Source organism: Lepidochelys olivacea (genome assembly GCF_965140295.1).
Source record: "Lepidochelys olivacea isolate rLepOli2 genome assembly, chromosome: 6".
In the NCBI taxonomy this organism is placed as follows: Eukaryota; Metazoa; Chordata; order Testudines; family Cheloniidae; genus Lepidochelys; species Lepidochelys olivacea.
Genome location: NC_140416.1, coordinates 97,229,064 through 97,236,699, shown reverse-complemented (window position 1 = coordinate 97,236,699; position 7,636 = coordinate 97,229,064).

The following is a 7,636-nucleotide window of genomic DNA, read 5'->3' as shown; positions in this document are numbered from 1 at the left end:
AAAGCACAGCCGGGGGGGCGTCGGTCTCTGGCAGGAGTAAAGCAGGGACTGGTGGCAAGAACAATGGGGTGGTGGCCATGGACCGACCCCCCTCCAGAGCAAGGCAGGGGTAAGCACAGCGGGGTCGGGGAGGAGGGTCAGTTCCTGGCCAGAGCAAGGCAGAGGCCAGATGCAAGAGCACAGTGGGGTCTGGGGGACAGATTCCCCCTGGGGCAGCGCAGAGCCAGTACCTACCTCATTCTGCGGAGCTGGGTCCTTGGGAGTCAGTTCTCTCTCTCTCCAGCTGAGCTGCAGCTTCTCTTCCCGCCTTCCTGGCAGCGAGGCTGATTGTGGTTACTCATGTCGAAAGCCAGACACGTGGCAACAGGGGTGCCAGAACGGGGGAGGGCATGGCCCCATCACTTTTTTCCTGACTTAAAGGTGAGGGATGGGGGAAAGGGGGCAGAGATGTGTGAGTGGCGGGCTGGGGTGCCTCAGGGAAAGAGGCAGAGCGGGGGTGGGGTCTCAGGGGGAAGAGGCAGAGTTGGGGGGGTGAGGATTTGGGGGGAAAAGGCTGAGCAGGGGTGTGGGCCCTGCACCACTGGTGCCACACTTCTGAGTGTGGGCCCTGCACCACTGGTGCCATTGTAAACCCAGTACTCCCTCAAAAGTTACCATGTCAGTCACAGGTGTTGACCCAGGAATAACTGCCTCTTCGCCAGCCTCTCAAATGCCCAACAACTCAGAGGAAACTTTAGGCCAATATAAATCACACACCTTCTTCTCCCTTTCACCTATTTTCCTGCCCAGTAGCTTGCAGATACCTGTGTCATCAATTCTCTTTCATGCTCAGAGAGACCATGTTTGTGCACAGCAATTGCAACAGTCCCAATATTGCCAACACTCAAAAACCATGGGTCAGACTCCCCCCAAAAAAGTGTTTTTAAGATCATACTGTGGTTTTTGGTCTGTCTTTTGATTTTTGAACCCCCTCTGTTCAGCAGCAGTGTGTGTGAGGCACAGTGTTGCCAGCTCTACGGAGTAAGGTGATTTTGTTCCCCGCTGTAGGGGCTCTCACTGGCCGCCTGACAGCACAAGGCTTGCAGCTTCCCATCAAACCCAGATAGTCTAAGTAATTAATTAGGTGCTCCCCCTGGCCTCCTTTCTGCCCATCGCAGCTATAAACTAGCCAAATTCTGATTATAGTGACTTCAGCAGCAAAATTTGAAGGGGACAAAAATTTGGCCTACTATAGGTGTAATTTGAGGGTTAAATCAACATTTCCAAGATGGAAGGAGTGAGGGTATGTATTTAAGGAGAATATTGATGGATGTACAGTTGAGGTCTGGGGAAGCATGAGTCACTCTGTAACTCACTGGCCAACATATCAGGAAAACACTAAGCCATGGCAGTCTTTCAGTCCCTTTTCCTTAAGGGTGGGTTTGTTTCTCCCAAAACAAAACAGCTTAACACTAGTGCCACATATAAACTTTTCCCCTGACTGGCAGGGCTGGAGGCTGGGCTGGGCACTGCAGGGAAATCATTCAGGAGCCTACATCCTCCCTGCAGCAAGATTGCTAGACCCACCATCACGCTCACTTTACCACATCATGAGGAAGCAGCAGCAAAGAAGAACCACAGCCACTATTTCCAGTCCTCTACTGACTGGGGAACTGCTTTTATACTCCCAGCAGGCAGTCTTGTGACTCCGTCAGCTGGCCCCATTCCCAGCTAGGTGTGGTGATCCTACCAGTCCCAAATATGTGTTCTTAAAGGGGCCATCCCTTGGAACAGAGCTATCTGGCCCAAAGGCCCCATTGCCCTGAAAAGGGGAAGACTGCCCTGTTATAGACTCCAAACTGCTATTTGTAAAGGAATGTGTTCTGTGTATGCACTAGTAAGACAAAGCATAACCCACAGACCTCCTGGGTGTGGTGCTCTGTCCCATCTAAGACAGAGCACTGAGACCACGTAAAGAAAGAGATTAATGAGTCTGCTCTACAGCCTTAGCACTTTTACTTCATACATTTAGCTCCAGAGGTCCCAGCTTTAATCTTGTAACACCAACAGACCCTTGTTGTCTGGGCAGGATTGAACCTGGGACCTCTAGAGCTAAATGCATCAGCCTCTACTGCATAAGCTAAAAGCCCTATGGCTAAGGTTGTAGAGCAGACTGATTAATCTCACTCTCTCTCTCTAAGTGCTCTTGGTATTACTAGATGAGACAGAACACCACACCCAGGAGGTGTGTGGGTTACAAAAGCAAATAGTCAGTTTGGGCTGGATTATGTGATAAAAGGGAAAAAAGTCATTATATACATGATATCATCACTGTCTTTTATTGAATAGAAAAATAGCATCAGTGTATGAACTTTTTAAATAACTTACAAACCATGTTTAGCCAAGAAAATAAATGGATTGCATGCTATCAAATACTTTCAACAGCTTCTAACATTCAGAAGACAGACTGTGAAGCTTTATGATCAAGGCTCTTTCAGAGAGACAGGTTTTACGTGATCTTATTGCTTATCAACATACTAAACAAATCCTTCTCATATCTGGTCAATGAGTCAACATCATCAGGACACCTCACTGAGAAAATGTCATTAAAAATGGTACAAAATGATTCCAAAAGATTTGAATTTGATAAAATCTGAGTCTTAGGCTACATCTATTTTTATAAACCTTACGCACCTGTCTTTACCATTAACTTAATGTTCTAGACTAAGCTTTTGTGCCTATTCTCAATCACTGCAAGAAGTCACTAAGAGTAGAATTTGACAGCTGCACACAATTTCTAATAATCCAGTCAAAAAGATTCATGCTTGGACAGGTATTAATTGGTACACCTTATTTATTTCCATATGGGGCCTTTAGGCTAAATGAGACCTCAGTACTGTACCTGTAGTGTTGTTATTCTAATATTTAATTGCTGGTAGAGTGAGAAATATGGGAACTCCAGAAATCTTAAAGAAAATCAATATAATAATCTCATAAGAAAGAGCTAGCCTAATGTACTAGTTGTTGATGGCTAATGCTTGAAAGGCCACATTCTCATCTGGTGTAAATATGTGTACATAGAGTTATGCCAATTTACACCAGATGAGGATGTAGTCCCATAACCACAGCCATTTAAAACATTTTATAAAATTCACCCCAGATAAGAGGACAATTCCAATATTTTGTATAGAATTAGAACAAGCCTGCATTCTTATTAAGTAACCTTAAGCACAGTAGAAACTCTTTTGATGCATGATATAGCTGTTGTACACACAGTTATACTATTTTGCTATTTTCATAAAGATTTTACTCCGATATTGAATATATATTGCTTTTGCCAGAAATATATTTGAGTGGATTTGTTTCTTTAAAAGGTCCTTTTGCCGTTTACTGTGCAGTCTAGAAACACAGGAAATACCCTACAGGATGTCAAGAGAGGTCTATCTAGTCTGGTATCTGATCTCCAGTGCCAGATGCTTCAGAGGAAAGTGCACTGAATTGTGCAATAAGATAGGCATGAGCGGAGATGGCTATATCTTCCTGATCCGAGGTGATCATCACATTATGCCCTGAAGCATGAGAATTTAAAGCCCTTATAATTGTATCCCATCTAATGCAACTATTATTTATGTAAATGTCTAATAATTTTTTAATCTTACTAAATTATTTGCTTGGATAATACGTGGGAGAGAGTTCTCTGGGTTAACTGCACATTGTGTAAGAAGCATGCTATTTTCTTCTATTTGTTTTCAGTTGTTGCCTTTTAATTTCAGTGAGTGCTCCCTTGTTCTTCTCCTGTGGGAATTTGCACAATTGGGTCTTCTACAATATTTTCTCCATTAATTTACAGACCTCTCTGATATCCCTTTTCACCAGTCTCCTGTCCAAACTATGGTCCTGAGGCCCTGCACTTATATAAACAAAGCTCACACTGATTCCGTGACTGGGATCTGTAAATAGTCCTCCTCTTTTTAATCTCTCTTGAATATACTCTTTGTATTGAAGTCTATATAATTTTCATTGTCCTTCTTTGGTCTCTGGACTTTTTGATTTCTGCAATGTACTTTTTGACATGTGGTGACAAAAATATAACTGAGTCATCACCATGGGGAGGTATCATTGATCTATATAATGCAATAACAATAATTTCTGTATTAACACTCATAGTCTTCTTCAGATAGTCTAGCATCTTAAACATTGTTTTAACTTATGCAGTACATTGAGCAGATGTCTTCATTCAACTGCCCACAATGACACCCACCATAGAGCTGTTTCTTGACTGTTTACATGTAATTCAGAACTTATTGTGGGTAGTTTAATGTTTTCTCTTTAGTGTGCAGAACATTGCACTTGTCTCTGGTGAATTATATCTACTACCATGTTTCCTAATAACCCAGTGCTTCTGGAGTTCCTCAAAATCCTCCAACAGCCACACTGTGGCAGGTCGCAGAGATGTGCAAGGGGAATGGGAAGGGCAAAATGAGCCTCCCTGTTCTTTCAAGGTCTGTCATGAAGTGAGCCACAACTGCAGTCCTTGTGCTCTGTGAGTGCACAGATGGTATGGGATTAGCACACCTAAAGGTGCTAGTCATCCCAAGAGCAGTAGAGAGGATCATGGCCCCATTTCCCACACTGTATCTGGTCAAGGAGAATAGTGTACATAGTACACCTTAGGTGGTGTGGTAACAGGCTGGCTCCCACACAAAAGCCATGTATTCCCAAGAAGCATTCACTAGGATGTGGTCCAAAATATATGGTTGTAATAGTTTGATGGCTTTGCCCTTGAAATGAGGTGATTTCTACTGTTAATAAATAAATAATAAATTGCTCAAGTGAGTTTGGGGCTAGTGAAAAAGTGCCAGGCTGACACCTAAGGAGGAGATTTGTTTGTCCATCCACAGAAGAGGCCCTGCTTGAGCAGCACATGCACTCTTTCACATTATCTCACCAATTTGCCCCAGCCCTCTTTTGGAGGAATAACCTCTATTGTAGAGAGAAGAATTTAAACTCACAGGCCAAAGTCAGACCTTTTGAATACTTGGCCTCTCTGCTGAGACTGGTGACAGAGTGACAGTAATGTTGATGGCTGTGTAACGTGGACACCTATTTACTGGCAACTGGACTGACATCATCAGCTCATGTCACATAAGACACCAACACACAGCAGCTGGCAGTGGCTTTTTTATTATGGGATGTTATGAGACGAGTTAGAACCAGTGACCTAGATAAGGGTATGGTCCCAATCCTCAGAGGAGGTGATTGCCCACAGCTCCCACTGCATTCAGTGCAAGTAGCATGCTCTGCTCCACACAGGATGGGCCTTGCAGAAATGTGCCCTTCTTTTTTAACCAGCATTACCAGTGTAATTTTTTTATATAGTATGATTTGGCACAAAGCATGCTTAAAGGAGCATTTATCAAACTGGGGTCCGCAGACCCCTGTGGGGCCGCAAGGGTACTCCAGGGGGTCCGCAGGCCCGACTGATCAACTGCTCCCACTCCCTCCCTCAATTTCTTGGGGGAGGGGGCAGAAAGATGAGGGGAAGTGTAGGGATGGAGCGGGGGTGGGAAGGGGTGGAGTGGGAGCGGCGCCTGGGGCTGAGCTGGGGGCTTTGGGGTCTGTGAAAATTTTTTAAATCAAAATGGGGGTCCTCAGCTTGCAAAATTTTGAGAATCGCTGCCTTAGTCGAAAACTGCAGAGTATTGGCATGTAAACACTACAGGCTTGTTTGTGCACCTGCGAAAGTAAATGGTAAAACTGTCATTGATTTTCAGTGGAAGCTACAGTGAGTCCTGAGGCCCTAATTCAGCAAAGCAATGAAGCACACGCTTAAAGTGTCGTATGTGCCTGAGTATTCTGCTGAATTGGGACCTCGGTTCTTAATTATAATTAGAAGCCCAGAATAATTAACAATCCAGAAGAGACGGCCATCTTACCTGCATTCATTGTAGCCCCTTCAGAATGAGTGGGAAAGAACAGTCCTCCAGGGTCACTATCAGCTACACTCAATTATTTTTATGGTGGTTTTAGAGCTACTTTATTAACAGAACAAAGATAATGGATCTTACCTCTTCACAACTATGAGGTCAAGATTCTCAAACTGCCTCCCCCAAACAAAACCGTCTGGGAGTTGGTATTTGCTAGTGCCCTAGCATATGTGCATACCTGGATGATGATGTATATCCTCAGGGTTAAGAGAGAGGGAAACATAATAGGAGTCGAAAACACTTGCCAGCTACAAGGGAAAGGGCTGCCTACAGCTATCAGGTACAAAATGGCAGCCTTTGGTGTGGAGCTACTAGTCACTCCCTGCTAACTAACAAGAGTGTGACTTACACACAGGAGAGATCAGTGGTGACTAGGTTAATACAGAGGAAGGCATTCCTGGGGAAGTGCTTGCATTCCTATTTTTCTGTGGGGAAGGGATATGAGCTTTACGGATGTCATTTTCAAAAGCACCTAGGCAATTCAGGAGGCTAAATCTCACTTTCAAAAGTTACTGAGGCACTTCAGAGCTTAAGTTCCATTAACTTTCAACGAGACTTAGGCTCCTAAGCAACTTAGGTGCTTTGGAAATTTTACCCTGCAGCTGGAGTCTGGTGTGTTTGAGACAGTTATGTCCTTTGCTTTGATGTTAGGTTTCCACAATAAAAATTCAAATGCTTTTTGGACACCAACTGCTCAGAGTGTTTAAAGTTCACCAGCCCAGCAGGATAACCAGATCTGTGTATACAAGGGAGACTTTTGCTGGCACATTTGGGGAAGGCACTTGAAAATGCAGCCCTGAAAACCTCCAAGTTTGCCATGTATTCAAATGAAGATCTGCAATTCTCTGAGCTAAACTGTGCCCAAATTTATACCCTGTGCAATGCCATTGACTATAATGGGGTGAGGGAAGTGTTCCCTGGGATGCCACAGGTGTAACTAAGAGTGAGCCTTGGCTCACTGGGCCCAATCTACCTTGCATTAGCTATTACTAATAACTATTTGTATTACAGTAGCATGTAGACCCCCTGTTTAGGATTGGGGCCTCCTTAAGCTAGGTGCTGTTTATATCCTCCTACCATGTAGCAGTACAAATGTAATCACATTCACGGAGACCGAGGGACAGACACCTCCAGTATATTGAAATACTATCATGAAAATGCATTTTATACATTTAATAAATATTTAACTCTCCCAGGTACTGTGACTAATCAAGGCAGTTTACCATTAACAGGTATTGGTTGAACTTTCCTTGAGATGCGTATTTAGCAGAGAACCAAGGACATTTTTATCCCCATTTCTTTTCCCTGTGAGCTGTCTGACCTCCTGTATGACCCAGGCCATAGAACTTCCCCCAAAATAATACCTAGGGTGTAGCTTTTAAAAAAAATCCAAATATGATTTAAAAATTGTCAGTGATGGAGAATCCTCCACTACACTTAGCAAATTGTTCCAGTGGTTAATTATTCTCACTGTTAAAAATGTACCCCTTATGTTCAGTCTGAATTTGTCTAGCTTCAACTTCTAGCCATTGGATTGTCTTATACCTTTCTCATCATCCCCCCCACAGATCCACAGTTTAAAAAAAATCAAAAGTCTGAAGCCTCAAGGCCACTTACAGGCAAAGAGCTTATTGGAACAGCTTTTAGTCACAAAAGGACATAGTTGTTCT